The following is an 18,662-nucleotide window of genomic DNA, read 5'->3' on the forward strand; positions in this document are numbered from 1 at the left end:
TTTTCTGCGGGCACTGCCCGGGAGCTGGGCGCCCGCCACGCTCGCTGCTGAGGTCCCGAAGCCGCATATCCAGAGGCGCCTGGGCCTCTTTGCGGCTCCGGGGCCCCGCGGCGCACGCCCCTGCTCGCGCTCCGCCCTGCGGTCCGGGGCCCCACCGGCCGGGGCAGCCGCGCCGCCCACCGCTTCCTCACCCCGGGGCGTAAACCCGAATCCACCCAGACCTCCGGCCTCGGCCCGCGCCCCGGCCGGCGGCCCGCCCCTCCGGAGCGCTCGGGGACGAGCAAGCGGGTGGTGGCCGACCGCGCTGCGCTCCCGGCGCGGGGCCGCGTGTATTTGTATCGTGACCTTGAGCACGTCCCAGCTTTAACCTCCTCCAGATTACAGCTTGGATCCTAATCCCTGCCCTGCTTGCCCGCTGGGTGGTGGGGTCATATATTCCGGTGGGGCGGGAGGGGGGTGGCAGAGAGACTGCCAACTCCCCCTGGGTGCCTGTGCTCAGCCCGCCCAGAATTTTGAGGTAGTTCAGGCCCTGGCCTGCAACCTCCTCCAGGAAGGGGCTCTCGGGGGTCTAGGCTCCGCGGAGCCCGCCGTGCTTCGGGCGGGTGGGCGCAGCCGATCGCCGGGGGGGGGGGTGGGGGGGTGGGGGAGGTGCAGGGCGCCCTGGCAGAGTCGGGCGCACTCGCCCCGCACGTCGCCCGGTGCTTGGCTCCGGGGTGACCCCAGCATCCGGCCGCGGCGGGCCGCAGTCGTGACCCTCGGCAGCCCCGGGCGGGAGGAGGAGCTGGCCGACGCAATTTAGGCTGAAGGGGAAGTCGTGTAGGTTACCCTGATCTGCGGACGCGGGGAAGGCGACCCCGGGTCGCGCCAGAGAACCACCAGCCTCAGAGAAGGCGCGGGTTTCTGACTGTCAGACCTACGCGCGGAGAGTCCTTAAAGGAGGAAGAATCCCAACCCTTCACAAAAATATAAAACCGTCTGGAAGAGGAGACATCTACCGGATGGAAGGAGATAATTGCAAATAAAAGGTAATTAGAAGGAGGAACCTGAAAGGAATGGTCACGCAGGTTTTCTTTGCCCTTGACTGTAGGTACACCCCAGAGTTTTAATGCTATCATGCAGCCAACCCTCTAACCGAAGGCTTACATCTCCCCAAGCCGTGGGCCGGCCGGCAGAGATTTCTCAGGCAGCTTCCCACGACCTGTTGCCATTACCACCGCCTCAGATATGGGTAAAGGAATGCGCTTCCCCCACCCCCATTGCCATTGGCATTGCCATTGCCATTGCCACTTAAAGTCCCAGAGCACACCACCTAATAACTTTCTTGACTTCTCATTACTGAGGCTCTCTTTCGTTTTGTTTTGTTATTGTTGTTTAGAAAGGCATATTTCACAAGTTTTTAAGTAGGTCAGCTGTTTCAAACTGCCCCATCTTGAATCATAGCAGAACAAAAAAAAAAAAAAATGAATGCAACATAACCTGTGTATGGGGGTAGTGATCTAAGATGGTTCTGGGCTCTCAGTTGTATAGTTATTTCTAAGAAGACTTCATTTAAAAAAATGAAAAACATTTGGGGCAGTTACAGTTACATTAGTACATATTGTGGAAATAAGCTTGCAGTTAGAGAAAAATTATTAGAAACAGCTGTGACGTTAATGTTTCAAAACCCAGAGTACTCAGTTCGCTCAGTATCTACTTTTCATCATAATTTTTTCTTGTGCATCCACATAATGCACTACTTTCTGTGTATAATATAAGACACTTGTTTAATAAAGCGAGTGATTGTCTGTGTCAGGGAGATTTGGTCCTCTCTCCCTCTCCCAGTCCATGTGCAGAGCAGATCAAAGACCTGAATTACCTCTGTCTTTCCAAAGACAGCCAGATGGTGTCTTGATTTTTTTCTTTTTTTTTTTTTCAGATTGGCTAGCAATAGAATTCAAAGGACTAAAGAGTCTGTGTGATGCTACAGATGAAAGCTCTACCCAGGTAAGTTATATTTTAATTAATATCATGCATACCTTATCTTATTCCACTAAAGTTTTGAGGGGTCTCATGGGAATCCATATACGAAAAAAATATGAAAATGATGAATAAGTTATAGAAAAAGACAACATAGAAATCAAAATCTTGGGTCAAGATGAGAAGAAAATAAGAACCCTAATAAGTATGTGGAGTACTAGACAGTTATTAAAGAGGAGCTTTAAATTTGTCTCTGAGCCTCCTAGCAGCAAAAGTGAAATGTGATTCTCATTGAGCACAAGGAGAAATCCTATCAGATTCTTTCAATAAGCAAGCTATTCCCTAAACTGATGGCAGTGGTGGTGGTGGTGGTGGTGATGACAACAGTGATACTGGAAGCACCATGGCATGTTTTACAGGCTGCTCCATATGCGAGACCAACTGTTCCCCTCCTCCACAAGCCCCCACACACTTAGATACTCTTTTTTTTTTTTTGATATTTTTACTTCATTATAGTTAAAATAAAGTTGTTTGTCTATATAGAGGCAGTTGGGTGTTTGGAGAGAACTTTGGAATCAGAAAGACCTGAATTCAGGGCTGGCTTCTGCACCTAGGGCTCTGCTGTAACCTTTGGCAAGGCACTTAATCTCTCTCTCTCTGAGATCCAGTTTTCTTTATAAAATGGGCACAATCTACCCCAAAGGCTTATAGAGCAGCCATTCCAGAGCCTGGCACTAAGAGACCTTTTTCTAAGTGTTAGGTTATTACAGCCATGTTTTATTGTCATTAACATAACACAAGTGTTAGTTTCCTTTCTCCTTTTCTACAGCAATAAAGTATTCAAGGGTACACTACTTTTGGGCTTCAGAGCAAATAAGAATACCAAAATTTGGACTTGAAGATGTTAGTACAGTTAAATGAACAAGGTCTCTGAGTTCCCTTACCCTCCTTACTTGCCCACAATGATTAAGTTTCTGGAAAGAGAAGAAGGTGTTGATAAGATAGACCTTGCCCTAAACCAGCAAGGGTAGGAGTGGGTCAGTCCCGGAGGCTGCAGGTCCACCGGTAGATTCTGCTCCAAATCACCAGGGGATGGCAGCTATCAGAATCACTTGGGATAAGTCACTGCATGAATGAGTTCCAAGAGGAGGTAGATAGATCTTTGAGTATTATGTTGGAGGGGGATGGGAGCATGAAAGTTTTACAGATCACTACAGAGAGTCAGTATTCTATTAAATATTGGGGGTTTGGGCCAGGAACAAAATACAAAGTGACATTCCCCTTTCCCCCATCCTCCCTCACTCTGTCTCTTACTGTGTAGATCTTTAAAACTGAGTACTTGTTGAGAACCCAGCAGTGGTTCTAAGTCTTATGGAGACCGGTTGTTTGTCCTGGATCTACCACCAGGCAAATGGCCTCTGAGATCTTCTATTTTTGTCCCTCTTCCTTCTTTCACCTGCTCAAACCCACTAAACTGTAGGGCACCTGGGTGGCTCAGTGGTTGAGCATCTGCCTTTGGCTCAGGTCTTGATCCTGGGGTCCTGGGATCGAGTCCCACATCTGGCTCCCCACAGGAAGCCTGCCTCTCCCTCTGCCTATGTCTCTGCTTCTCTCTGTCTCTCATGAATAAATAAATAAAATCTTAAAAAAAACCCCACTAAACTGTAACCCTTCTCCTCCTGCTAAATCTTGCAGATTGATAATGGGTTAAGTATATCCATATTTTGGTTAAGTATATCAATATTTGGTTAATACATCAATATATTTTCTGAGGTTAGTTGTATCTTAGAAAAGCATGGAAATGTACATGTACATATTTGACCTGCTGTACTAGATTGTAAGCTTCCCAAGCTCATGAACTTCATGATGTTTATGTTGATTGGCTGAATCTAGGACAGCAGGTAATTTATTTCAGGAAGCCCCATGACTAATAAGCAGCATGGCATAGCAGAGTGGGCAAAGACTTGGATTCGGAAGAAACCAGCTCAAGGTTTTGTTGGCTCTCATTGGCTCCATGAGCTTGTGTAATCATCTAACATCCTAAGCTTCCACCTGAAGTATTGATGAAGTGACCGCAGTGATGCCACATAGCACCAATACTTTATGATCCTGAATTCATCTGAGAGTAATCTCATCTTCCTCTGAATTAGCCCTCATGGCATTTTATTTCTCCATCTTTTAGGCACATAACACATCCCTCTATACATTAAACTTATTGGAAACTATTTCTTATGCCCTCTATCATTCCATAAGCTGGCCCCATGAGTGCAGGAACAGTTTCTACATCAGTATTTCCCAAAGAGCTATTCCAGTGTTTTGTAGCACTATACTCAATAAATACTTGTGAGTGAATAAAACCTTATCCTTTATTCATAAACATCCACTTATTTGGTGTAAAAGAGGGAAGGCTAAACTTTGGGAGCGCTGGTGCACATAGGTCTCCTTCTCTGCCAAGTTCCGCTGTCTTATCTCCAAGTCAGCCAGGGGGCACAGTCAGGCTAGAGTTGCTTGTTTGTGGAGTACATGCCAAATGATCTAGAACATATATCCAACCCCCTTCCTTAGCAGATGCACAGAATGTGGCAGAAGGAAAACAGGCTATGATGACAGAAGAGAGAGGCATATGAGGAAGAATTTCTCCTCCTGTTAAGTGTAGACAGTGGGTACGAAGCAATGTGGTACCCAACCAGAAGTGGGGTCCACCCGTCCCATGAAGAGGGATTCAGTGAAGCCTGCCTATTCCTGTGGCATGATTTTCTTGGCCATGTTGACAACTCCCTGAAGCTCTCCCAGGGAAAGGGAGATGGAAAGGAGGAGTGAGAAGACAGCCACATTCTGTTAAAACATGTGCATCTGGATTCTTCTCCTGGCTTTAAAGGATTCCAGAATATGGTTATAGGCAGAACTGGTAAACAGTATTCTAGAACAGTCCTGGTGGGAGAAGGATACAGTAAGTTCTCACAATTTCTGTGCTGCTTCCATCATTTGGATCATTGGGACTGCAACCCTGCCCCATCCTCAGCCCTCAATGCTTACCTTAGACTGAAGCTCCTCCAAGTAGTCCTTCATGCTGTGACCCTCCCAGGGACTCAACATTCCTGCTCTTCCACCTTGGGAGACTGGTGCTTCTGGAGCTTCTTGGGCTATTGCTCACTGCCCCCCAAGTTACTGATATGCTCTCCATGGTCATCCCAACTTCTCATTACCAGGCCTAAGTACATACTTGGATCTTGCATGTTGGAGGCCCTGCTGAAGTGTCGCTTTTTACCTGTATTGAATTGAGCTGTAGTAGTCCAGATTACTTACCTTTTCCTGTTGCTCTGGATTCTCCTTTTTCCTTTCCCAACCCCAACCCCACAGAGCAGTGAAAATCCCTTTTTCGTGAGTTAGTGCATTCTGGCTCTTCCTTCTAAGGGTTCTCTCCTTGATTGGCAGGCCCAAGGGTGTGAAATGGTACATCCTGTACAACTTTCCTCTTTTGCCCCTTTGTACCTGCAAGAAGTCCCCATGTACCCACATATAAAGTCTGGAATCTGTTCTCCTTGGGGCCGGTTAGGTTTCCTTGAGCTCAGTTGGATGCATATTCATCTCTGTCCATTTATGGTGCTTTTATTATGTAAGCCTCAGACTTCTTTTAGGAAATTTCAACATTCTAGAGGTTATTTATTAGTCATGGAAATTAATATTAACCGCAGTCTCAGACAATCTCTGAATAACAGTGGAATAACCCAATACTAGTCTACTTACTTAAGATCCTGATGTGGGTGAGGTGGCATCTTTCCTCCAATTGGTGACTCAGGACCTAGGCTGACCCCTTCTTGTAGCTGTGCCATGAAGAACCTGACTTCCAAGTTTGATGAGGAAAGGAAAGAGGATGTGTGGGGAAATCATACCCACTCTTAATTACCTCAGCCTGGAAATGACACTTGTGACTTCTGATCACATTCTGTTGGCCAGAAATCAGTCCCAAAGCACCATGTGCCTGCAGAGGAATCTGGGAAATGTAGTATTTCCTTTTTTTCCTAGGAAAATGAAAGTAAAACAATTTGATGTCTAAGTGTCTTTTTCTTGGTCACAAGTTTCGAAAGGAAACTCGTCTGTTTCCTGGACAAGAGAACTTCCAGACTAGTGTGCCGCATACTCAAAGGACAAGGAAAATAGAAAACACAGCTTAATCAGGTACAAAAACTAAGATGAATACTATAGGCCGAGATTTGAGCTTTGCTCTATGGAGCTAGTTCAAGGACAAAGTTCTCTTTGAGGTCAGGGAGAATTACATTCCATGAAATTGAAACCAGGTATCTGGAGGAAGATGGGGATATAAGGGCCAAAGGATATCCTCTTATTGTGAAAACAGCCATATCAGTGTGAAAAGCCCTAAATCCATCTATTACAGATTTCCATAGTCGTTTTATTACCAGAGTTGTTTCCAGTGACTTGAAACTTGGGAAGGTTTAAAAAAAAAAAAAGCAAAGAAACATTTAGCCAACAACCTATAGTGAGATTCCAAAGTCTAGGAATTAATCACGTCTTTTCTGGCCTTTTACTTTTAGTCCTAATACATACTATCAGCACTCTCCCTTCCTTCTCTGTCTTGGTTAACATTTTATTTGTATCCTTAATGATTTAACAGATGTCAAACTTTGTTATGCATTTGACAAGGGCTGACATTGCTCAAGCGTCTTTGCCCAGGTCTGGTCCATTTATGAGGGGATAACAGACCACTGATGTCATTTTCATGTGCTTTGATGGAAGTTTTAGTGTCCCAACTCCCCTGTGGAGGGAGTTTTACACTTCTAAAGTGGCTGCAGCCTTCTTGTTAAGTTCTTTTCCCAACACACTTTTACATTTTACCTTCTCAGTGAACAGTTTTTCTAATACCGTTTTAGGATATTTGGTTCAACACCAGTCAGCTCAAATTTTCCAGATGAGATGTATAGTTAAGAGAAGAAAACTTGAAATCTTCAGTTTCTAAGGGAGATGATGGACATGATACATTGATCTGTATTTCCAGTCTTCAAAGAGATTAGAAAAAAAAAAACCTTTGTGTTTGTCTGTTCTTAGAACAGTTGCATTTATTGTTTAAAATAGCCTGACATATTATTCTCATTCCTGAACTTGTATGTGAGCAGGTCTTAGAAGTCCTGCCAGAGCTTTAGAAACTGCTTGATTGGTTAGTACTCACTGGCTATATTTAAAGCATCCAAGGAAGGTCTAGGCAAAGTGAGGAGCTAAATGGAGACCTATTATATGCCAGAGACATGTTGTGAACTATGCTGACCACTAAGACTTGACCTTCACCTTCAAGAGTTTATAGCCACATGAACTGTGTGAAAATAAAAAATAAATTAACTGTATTAAAAAAGCAAAAAAAGCATGGTCAGAGGTGAACCAATAAAAATCCCTAAAGGAAGCATAAGTAAAAGTATTTGGCTGATATTCTTTTAGGCGGAAGTATAAAAAATGTCTGAGTAGGAGTTAGGACCAAGTTAAAGGAGCAAGAGTTGAGAGGTGGTTTTTCATGCAGATCCTTTCACTACTGCTTATGTGACTTTGGGTCGAAGTTCTTTAACTTTTATGAGCTTCCTTTACCTCAACTGAGAAACAGCACTGTGAACCCTGGCAAACACGTTAACTGATTCTGTGGATCAGATGAAACAGCATGTATTTTTTTAGATTTTATTTATTTATTAGAGAGAGAAAGCACAAGCAAGGAGAGGGGGAGAGGGAGAGGGAGACGCAGGCTCCTGCTGAGCAGGGACCCCACCACCACCACCCTATCTCTCACATGGGGCTCCATCCCAGGACCCTGGGGTCATGACCTGAGCCAAAGACAGATGCTTAACCAACAAAGCCACCCAGGAACCCTGAAACAGCCTGTTTTGAGAGTGCTTTCAAATGGTGATGTGCTCTATCAAGGTGAAGGCAAAGAGAGGTCTTAATTCTGCACTCTCAGCTCTCTCTTCTTCTGTTCCTACCCTGTCATCCACACATAAACTGCCAGGACAGTGCATGCAGGAAACAACACTTTTGAGTGGAGGTGGTATGGTTGTGATTGTTTTTTGGTATGTTATTTGACACCACATGTATATGTAAAAACAGTAATTTTGGTGAAGACCTTTTTTCCCTAAAAATTTGCTTATTTCAGCTGCTGAAATAATTTACTATGTGAATGGAAACAATTTAACTACAGTAGGATGTGACACTTGGTGGTGACACTAGATTAGTTCTCCAAAAATCATTTTGCCAAATTACCAATTGTAGGAAACCAGCAAGCATATATCTTTTACCAGGGGGAGGAGAGTTTTTTTTTTTTAATTTTATTTATTTATTTATTTATTTATTTATTATTTATTTATTTATGATAGTCACACACAGAGAGAGAGAGAGAGGCAGAGACATAGGCAGAGGGAGAAGCAGGCTCCATGCACTGGGAGCCTGATGTGGGATTCGATCCCGGGTCTCCAGGATCGTGCCCTGGGCCAAAGGCAGGCGCCAAACTGCTGCGCCACCCAGGGATCCCTAAATTTTATTTATTTATTCATGATAGACATAGAGAGAGAGAGAGGCAGAGACACAGGCAGAGGGAGAAGCAGGCTCCATGCAGGGAACCCGACGTGGGACTCGATCCCGGATCTCCAGGATCGTGCCCTGGGCCAAAGGCCAGCGCCAAACCGCTTGAGCCACCCAGGATCCCGGAGGAGAGTTTGTAAAGAGACTTTTCACCAACTGAAGTAGAGGCAGAGGCAGGGCATACACCTGCAGAAATAGAAAAGACTGTGTAAAGTGTGTTTAAAAAGAAACTCATCTATTCACATCTTAATGTTGAGTCTCGGAGAATTGCTTCAGCAACTGAAATGTGACTCAGATGGGAAACTGATAACTGAGCTATTCTATCAAATCATCTATGAAAACTACTGGTGTGAAAAATCACCAAAAATAAACTTTCAAAAGAATTCAGCAGCAACTCAGTGAATTGAACAATTTGTCAGAATGGTAGAGGGTGACCATTGATTTAAAAGAGAGTGGGTTGGATCTACACTGCTTTCCCCATTGTGCACGCACACACATGCATGCATCCATGTATGTGTGTGTATGTAAGTACTGCAGTGGTATTTTTTAGGCAATGGGGATTGCCAAAGTTGGGTGAGAGTTAGGACCATCGTTTTCTATGGTTTATGCAGTTTGGAGCAGGATCAAGAATGCTGTTGAGGATAGACAAGAATGGAGGCAAATGATTGGCTGTAAAATGGCCCACAGAACACAGGTGTACTGGTCCTGTCCCACAAATGCTGGAGTCCAGATGCAGAGAGGCCAGTCACATTTCAGAAGTGCCTACAGTAGGTTTAGAACTCTGGTTAAGGAATGGCTCTGGAGCTCTCAGGTGGTTAGAAATGTGGGTTGGTGGCATTAGTGCCAGCATCTGAGAGCAGGACAGGACCACAACAGATGATGCTGGATCAGAAACCAGGAACCCCATGTTCTGGCCCCAGTGCTTCTCTTAAATTGTGGTAGACCAGTGCTTTTAAAACTCTATGAAGGACTTCTTTTGTTTTTTCATTTCCAATCCCTTTAGGACTGACACATAGTATTGGTGTACATGACATACACTCAGCTTTTGCCGCATGCGACTTACCAAATAAATTAGATGACACTTGAACTGATCTACACTCAATTCAGTGAGACAACTATATTGATCATGGGCTTGCATGTTTCAGAAATGTCAAAGTGTTGTAAATTTTAAAGTGCTTGTTCTCAATTTTGATCTCTCCTTTTGAACTTATAAACAGTTTAGGGACTGACACTGGAATAGGTATTTTCCAAATTGTTTTCTACTTTGATATGTTACTAATGCAGATGTGGGAGGTTGAGTCACCTTTCAAATACTATGATGCTTCCTTTATGGGTCCTGGTTAGAGGATGGGATTGTGAAACTGCATATTGGGAAATGCTTCAGAAAAGTGAAGCTTAAAATGCAGGTTAAGAAGATACTGATTGTCTTGCAGCCTGTTTCTCCTTCTCCTTTAGTATTTGAACCACAGTCTCTAGCTGTGAAAGAGTAACTGCATTTCCCAGCCTCCTTGCAACTGGGAGGTGGTCATTTGCTAAACTCTGGGCAGTAGCATACAAGCAGAGGTGGTGTGACATCTTCTGAGAAGCCTGAAAGGGAAAGATTCAGAAGGGAGCCATAATTACTGGGGCTCCACCATTGATGGCTAGCTGCCATGGGAGTAGAAGCCCTAAAAAGCACGGCAACAAGACAGATAGAGCCTCTGTCCCTTTCACCATAGAATCAAAGTGTTACAGGAGGCTGTAATATCAAAATGAGTATGTAGGGAAGAAATAAGATTCTGTACTTTTTTAAAAAAGATTTTATTTGGGATCCCTGGGTGGCGCAGCGGTTTGGCGCCTGCCTTTGGCCCAGGGCGCGATCCTGGAGACCCGGGATCGAATCTCACGTCGGGTTCCCGGTGCATGGAGCCTGCTTCTCCATCTGCCTGTGTCTCTGCCTCTCTCTCCTTCTCTCTCTGTGACTGTCATAAATAAATAATAAAAAAAAAATTTAAAAAAAAAAAAGATTTTATTTATTTTTTAAGATTTTATTTATTTTTTTTAAAAGATTTTATTTATTTATTTATTCATGAGAGACACAGAGAGAGGCAGAGACATAGGCAGAAGGAGAAATAGGCTCCCTGCAGGGACCCTGTTGTGGGACTTGATCCCAGGACCCCAGGATCATGACCTGAACCAAAGGCAGACACTCAACCACTGAGCCACCCAGGTGACCAATTTATTTATTTTTAAAGATTTTATTTCTTTATTAGAAAGACAGTGAGAGTGAAAGAGTACACGGAGGAAGAGGGAGAAGAAGACTCCCCACTGAGCAGGGAGCCCAATGCAGGGCACCATCCCAGGACCCTGGGATCATGACCTGAGCTAAAGGTAGACACTTAACTGACTGAGCCATGCAGGCACTCCAAGATTCTGTATTTTTAAAGACAGTGTTATCTTGGTATTTCATTTATTTGCTGAAGCCAATCCTAAGCAATATAAGTAAAATTTAAAAATCCTTATATTTTTATTAAAGTATATATTTAACAAAACGTAGTTTACTATCTTAATCCTTAAACCAAGAATTTAAAATGTGATTTAATCTTTTTATGATCAACGGGAATCAACACAAAGAGCTATGATTATATGTGCCAGCATCTAGGAGACTATAACTACCTGCTTATGAGGACTGTGTTTACAAGATCGCTTACCTTGTCAGCTCCACTCTTCGTACTCAGTGGGCCTGCATCTAGAAGGTAGAACGATCTGTTTAAAAAATTTTTTCTGCCTCCAGATGGCTGCAACATGGAAATTAAACATATTAAAGCTGAGTAGAATCAATTCTACTTCTATTTGTTAAGCACTAATGTGCCAAGCACTGAGCTAGATGCTAGGCACACACAGATCAATCAATATAATTCTTTCTCTCAAGTTTAAAATCCAGTGGGACATTGTTAGTGACATCAACAAAATATTCTAGGAGAAAGGGAACTTTTATTTTGCCTGGTTTTGGAGTGGGGTTGTTAGGAGAAGTGGGAAAGACTTCATGGAAAAGGTGACATTGAGGCTGGGTTCTGATGTGGGATAGTACCACAGGAAGAAGTGCTGATCATGTTACTTGTAGGGACACAGCTCAGGAGAGTCCTGACAGAGTGAGAGTGCATAGCATATTGGGAAATAACACAGGGAGACTGGGACATGTGGCTGGAAAAGGAAGTTGAAGCCACATTTAAAAAGACTTTAAATGTTTTATTTAGGATTTTGGTCTTTGCGGGCAGTTTGGATCATTGAAGTGGGTTGTTTATTTATTTGTGTGATTCTAAGCTGGACATAGATATGATACAATCTCTAATCTTAGGGAAAGAAATCAGATGATACTGTAAAATATATATTGATTGGGAAAAATGATAGGAATCTACTGCAGTATATTATATACTATGATCTACTACAGTATAGATGAGGTCAGAACTCAAATCATTGGCTATGAGGGAGAGAGAGACTTGTGAGACATGCTTTTAAAGAAGCAAGAAGACTTTAAAGAAGCAAGTTGTGTATGTGAGATGAGGGAAAGGGAAGAGTTAGTTTCAATGTAGGTAATGATACAGATATTAGATTCAAAAGGAAAATCAATTTTAGGGAGAATGGTGTTTTTAGGACATCAGAGCATGTTAGGATAATGTAATACCTAAAGGACGTCAAAGATGAATGTTTTTTCCTCTGCTATCCTCAGCAAATGGTGCTCAGTGGTGCTCAGTGGAACCTGCTGCACTGTAACAAAGGTATATTGAGTTAATGACTAAATCATTCAACTACTGGAAAAGTCGGGATGACATAGGGATTTGGAAGTCACCAGCATCTGTGTGATGCTTGAAGCTATGGGAGTTGCTGGAATGAACAAAAGCACAAACAGAGGTTCAAAGAGATTTAGAAACCTTAGGAAGTCTTATTAAGGAATAAAGAGGAGAGCTAGTGAGGGTATTGCAGAAGAGGTGATCAGATAAAACTGTGTTCTAGAAAACAACATAAGACAGTTTTAAGATTGAGAGAGTAGTGAATTCTACTAAATGCCACCAAGGAGGAAACTTTCACAAAGACTAAGGTCAGCAAATTTGGAATTAAGAATGATGGTGACCATGTAATTCAACTTCTATAGAGTGATCTCTATAGAGCAATTTCTATAGCTACGTACCTCCACCTTCATTTCTGAGTCAGTAGGTAGAGCATACTACTACTGCCAATCCAGGACCATATTTGGAGAACCACTGCCATAGAATATCAGAGAGAGAAAACAATTGAATTATTTGAGGATAAAAGAGAAATAGTTTCCTCCTAAACTAGAAGTTTCTGAAAAGTTGTGGAAAAAAAGGGCGGGGGGTCCCATTCTACTCACAAATTAGTGACTTTATCACTTCCTGGTAGAGAAGTAACAGAATCTATTTTTCTTAAATATTTGAAGCTGAAGAATTTTTGTCAAGACATGCAACCTCTTTGAACTTCTGGTTTCTGTTCTGTATAAAATAAAAATAATAAAACCAACCTCTGTGCATTGTTCTTGGGAATAAGTGAAATAATATGACAGTGATATTATTGCATTCATGTCAGTGTTAGTGCTCAAGTAAATAATTGTTGAGTCAGAGCATATACATTATTTATCCAAAAGCAAAATAGCCTGTACATACATTAATATATCTGATCATAATAAAGATTGCCTATACACATTTCTAGCAGCCCTCCAAAATATGTTTTTATATTTGGCTCTCCATTGCTATCTATAAATTATAAATTGAGCAAGAATAAAAGTCTTGATGACTGTTTTCAGGGACAGTGAATTTTAATCTACATACCACAAAGCTTTTTCCTTCTTTCTCTTTGAATATGTGCTATTCCAAAATTTCTGTCTCCTGAAATATTTTCAACTGGTCACATTTAAAAATAAACATTTAAGTTAATCATTTAAAATTTATTTCACTAATGTGATCAGGAAATATAAATCACTAAAATGTGTCTGAGTAAAGACTATGAAGATCTATTCAAATAAAAAATGTGAATGTAAAAAAATATGTGAACATTTTTTGAAGAATTTAATAGGAAACCAAAACAAATGGCCAATATTCTTTATTAAACAAATGAAGTATTCCTTTAAATTATACTATGATTAAGTAATGAATCCACAGACTAGGTAAACAAACTAGGATCTTGAGAAATAAAATTAAAATATGTCTTATAAATATCCTAATCCAGTAATTGTATTTAGGTAGGCAATAGTTATTGAATGTGCTTCTTGTGATTATATTACAAAGATATTTTAAAATAGTGTATGCATATTCAGAGAAGGAAAATATTACCTGTGATAATATCAACTTAATATAATTGTTCTGAAGATTAGATTAAATGATATATATAAAATATATACATACCTGGAACAAAGTAAACATAATAACAACAATAATAAACATAGTAGCTATTACTATTTTTGTCTGAAGTAATGGTTAAGTCATTACTACATTAGCCTAATTTAATCACTATTACTTCACTACATATAGTAGGTAGTATTATCTGTAGCCTCATTTTATAGATGAAGGAAATTAATTAAGACTTAGTGAGGTGAAGTAACATCCTAAGTAGCTAGTAAGTAGTGGAACTAGTATAAGAACGCAGACCCTCTAGCTCCAGAGCTATGCCCTGTAATCCATTATAACACCTACATGTGTTGGGTATGTACGGTATGTCTGAATCTAATAGAAATGTTAATAAGAGAAAACATAATATTAAATATCTATCCAGTGCATTTAATTTGAAGTATTTAATTAGAAAGCATGCTTGAAGTTAACTTGAATATAGAAAATGTGTCTAAAAGGAGATGGTGATTATGTAGATACTTACTAAAACATGCCAAATTAAATGCTACACACATTTAGTAAATCACATATCTGATAACGGGCTTGTATCAAGAGTAGATAAAGAACTCTAATAACTCAATAATAAAAAGACAATCCAATTAAAACTGGGCAAAGAATCTGAATAGACATTTCTCCAAATAAGATATGTAAATGGCACAAGAAGAGTTACCTGATAATCATTAGCCATCAGGGAAATGCAAATCAAAAGCACAATAAGATACCATTTCATATCTACTGGGGTGGCTAGAATCAAAATGTCAGAAAATAACAAGTGATGATGAGGATGAGAAAAAATTGGAACTTTCATACACTGCTGGTGGGAATATAAAAGAGTGCATAGCCACTTTGGAAAACAATCTGTCAGTTCTTTAAATTATTTCACAGAGAGTTAACATGTGACCCAGCAATTCCATTCCTAAATATGTGCTAAAGAGAAATTAAAACATAGTTCACCCAGAATCTTGTATGTGGATGTTTATAGCAGCATTATTTTTAATAGCCAAAAATTGGAAACAACCCAAATATCCATCATCTGATGAATGAATAAAAAGGATAAGTCCACACAATGGAGTATTATTTGGCCATGAAAAGAAATGAAGTTCTGATATGGGCTACAGCATAGACGAAACTTGAAAACATGCTAAGTGAAAAAAGCCTACACAAAAATTTGTTTCTATATACTCCCAATGAACTATCTGAAAGAGAAGTAAAGAAAACAATTCCATTAATTATAGCATCAAAAACAATAAAATACTTAAGGATAAACTTAACCAAGGACGTGAAAAAAAGAAATGAATTTAACCAAGGAGTTTTCTATATGGTGAAATCTGTAAGACGTTGATGAAAGAAATGAAGAAGAGAGCAATAAATGGAAAGATACCCCATGTTCATGGGTTGGAAGAATTAATATTGCTAAAATGTCTATATTACCCAAAGCCATCTATAGATTCAATGCAATCCCTACCAAAATCCCAATGGCATTTCATGTCTATAATGGAATATTATTCAGCCATAAAAAGGAAGAAAATCCTGCCATTTGTGAAAATATCAATGTACCTGGAGGGCATTATGCTAAGATAAGTTAGACCTAGAAAGAAATTTACTGAATGATCTTACTTATATGTGGAATCTAAAAAAGCTGAACTCATAGGAACAAAGAATAGATTGGTGGTTTCCAGGGGCTTGTGGAGTGGGGAAGTAGGGAAATGTTGGTCAAAGGGTACAGACTTCCAGGTATAAAATGATTAAGTTCTGGGGATTTAATATATAAAATGGTGATGAAACTTAACAATACTGTATGGTATACTTGAAAGTTGCAAAGAGGGTAGGTCTTAAATGTTCTCACCCCCACCCCCCATACTATAGTCCTAGAAGAAGCAAAGATATGCTGATTTCCATGCATAAAATCTATTTCCTTTGGTCTCTATTGTACTGCATAATACATTTAGGCTTCAGCAAAAACTACAGGGCATACAAAGAAGCAAGAGAAAAATACAACACGATTTCAAGAGACAAAGTAATCGACGACAGACTAGACTAAGATATAACACGGATGTTGGAACTCTTGGACAGGATATTTAAAATGATTAATATGTCAAAGGATCTAGTGGAAAAAATGTATAATGTGCATGATTAGATGAGTAATATCAGGAGAGAGATGGAAACTGTAATAAAGAATGAAATGGAAATGCTAGGAAAAAATCATTTAAAGAGAGATGAAGAATGCTTCCCATGCCTTCTTGAGTCATTAGTAGAATCAATACAGCCACGGGAAGAATCAGTGTACTTGAAGATAGACTGATGAAAAATCACCCTAACTGAAAAAGGAGGAGAAAGAAGAGGGAAAGGGGAAACAGAACAGAGCACTTAAGATCTGTGGGACAATAACAAAAATCTAACATATGTGTAATTGGAATCCCAGATGAGAAGAAGGTGAACAGGACACGAAATATTTGTTCATAAGAAGAAATAATGGCCTAGGGGCCTAGGTGGCTCAGTCAGTTAAGCATCCGACTCTTGATTTCAACTCAGGTCATGAAGTCAGGGTTATAAGATTGAGACCCATATGGGCTTTGTGCTCAGCAGAGAGTCTGCTGGAAATTCTCTCTCCCTCTCCTTCTGCTCCTCACTTCACTCACTTGCATTCTCTCTCTCCAATTTAAAAAAAAAGAATAATGGCTAATAATATTCTAATATTAATCAAAGATTCCAATCAACAGATCCAAAAAGCTCAGGGATCATCAATCAGGATAAAAACAAATACACTGGGTGTCTGGGTGGCTCAGTCTGTTGAGCCTATAACTCTTTGATTTTGGCTCAGGTCATGATCTCAGGGTCATGAGATTGAGCCCAGCATTGGGCTTCCTACTCAGTGCAGAGTCTGCTTCTCCCTCTCCCTCTGTCCCTCCCTCCACTTGCATGAGCTCTCTCTCTCAAATAAATAAATAAAATCTTTAAAACACACACACACACACACACACACAAAATACCCAAATAAAATGAAGTATATTTAAACTACTGGAAGCCATGGACAAAGAGAAAATCTTGGAAGTGGCCAGAGAAACAAAAGACAGATTATCTACAGATGAACAAATATAAGAATAACAGCAGATTTTTTATCAGAAACTGCAAACCACAAGATAAAAACAGTCATATATTTAAAATGTTAAAAGAAAAATCTATCAGAATTCTATACATGCAAAAATATCTTTCAAATATGAAGAAGAATTAATGACTTTTCCAGAAAACAAAAAATAAGAAAAATTTTTGCCTGAAATAAATCCTAAAGAATACTGTTCAGGCAGGAGAAATGTGATACAAGACAAAAATTTGGATATACATAAAGAAGAGTGCTGGAAATTAAATAAACGATGAAAAATATAATTCACTTTTCTTAATTCCTTTAAGACATGAATGATGCCCTAAAGCAAGAACAGTAGCAATGTACTATATGAATTATGTAAAAGTATTATGTAAAATTAAAATGTATGATGAAAAAACCCACCAAGTATGGAAGCACATGTAAAGCTAAACAATACTATTGAGAGTAGACTCTAATTAGCTAAATATCTAAATTTTAAACATTATGGAAACCCTTAAAGCATTTTATACAGCGGTATAAAGAGTAAGTCAATAGTGAAGATAAAAAGGGAATCACAAATAAAAAGTGACTAGTAAGATGGCAGACCATAGCAAAGATTGTATTAAATATAAGTTATCTAATAATATCAAATAAAGACAGGATTCAGATTGGATACAAAGCAAGACTCAATTCTATGCAGTCTATAAGAATCCTACTTTAAACAGAAAACACAGATTGAGAGTGAAGGGGCACCTGTGTGGCTCAGTCAATAGATATGCAACTCTTGATTTCTGGGTCATGAGTTTGAGTGCTATGGTGAGGGTAGAGTTTAGAAAGCTGGAGTAGTTATATGTACATATATATATATTTAAAAAGTAATCTCTACACCCAATGTGGGGCTTGAACTCATGACCACAAAATCAAGAATTGCATGCTGTACTGAGTCAGCCAGGCACCCCTGAGGTAGCTATATAATATCAAAGTAGATTTAAGAGCAAGTAATATTATCAGGGATAAGATAAACATTTCTTTTTTTTTTTTAAGATTTTATTTATTTGAGACAGAGAGAGAAGGAGAGCATGAATGGTGGGGAGAGGCAGAGGGAGAGGGAGAAGCAGGCTCTCTGCTGAGACCCTGGGATCGTGACCTGAGCCAAAGGCTGACGTTTAACTGACTGAGCCACCCAGCTGCCCCAAGAGATACATTTCTTGCTGACAAATTAGGGGTCAGTTCAAGAAGAGGACATAATAATGATCAATGTTTATATACTTAATAGCAGCTTCAAAATCCATAGAGCAAAAACTGATAAAACTGAAAGAAGAAATAAACAGATTTACAATTATAGTTGAAGATTTGACACTTTTCTTTCAGAAATTAACATAACAAGTGGTAGAAAATCAGTAAGGATATAGAAGATCTGAATGATAGTGAAGACTAACTCTGCTTTATGAATTTTCCACTTACCTTTATGCCCTTTCTGGGGGATCATTTTCTGAAATTGCTTTTGTAGGATTGTGGACCTCCTAAACTGACCTTTTAACTTTTTTTTGAACTTTTTCTCATCTATTTTACTTCAGTTAATCCTTATGTCTACATTCTTGGAAATTTTCTCAATTTTATCTTCCATCTCTTCTATATGATTTTTTATTTCTGCTATCATATTTTAATTACCA

The 18,662-nt window shown here is 40.0% G+C and overlaps 1 long non-coding RNA gene across 1 annotated transcript in view; it reads left to right on the plus strand.

The window, feature by feature from the left end:
- Nucleotides 1-759: 759 nt before the first annotated feature.
- The window catches only part of LOC129513114 (uncharacterized), a 69,878-nt gene continuing 51,975 nt past the window's right edge, over nucleotides 760-18,662 (plus strand). The window contains exons 1-2 of the long non-coding RNA XR_008665141.1: nucleotides 760-1,025; nucleotides 1,916-1,983. This is a non-coding gene — a long non-coding RNA (uncharacterized LOC129513114). The remainder of the gene's footprint in view (nucleotides 1,026-1,915; nucleotides 1,984-18,662) is intronic.

This window comes from Nyctereutes procyonoides, unplaced genomic scaffold (assembly GCF_905146905.1).
Source record: "Nyctereutes procyonoides isolate TBG_1078 unplaced genomic scaffold, NYPRO_anot_genome, whole genome shotgun sequence".
NCBI lineage: Eukaryota > Metazoa > Chordata > Mammalia > Carnivora > Canidae > Nyctereutes > Nyctereutes procyonoides.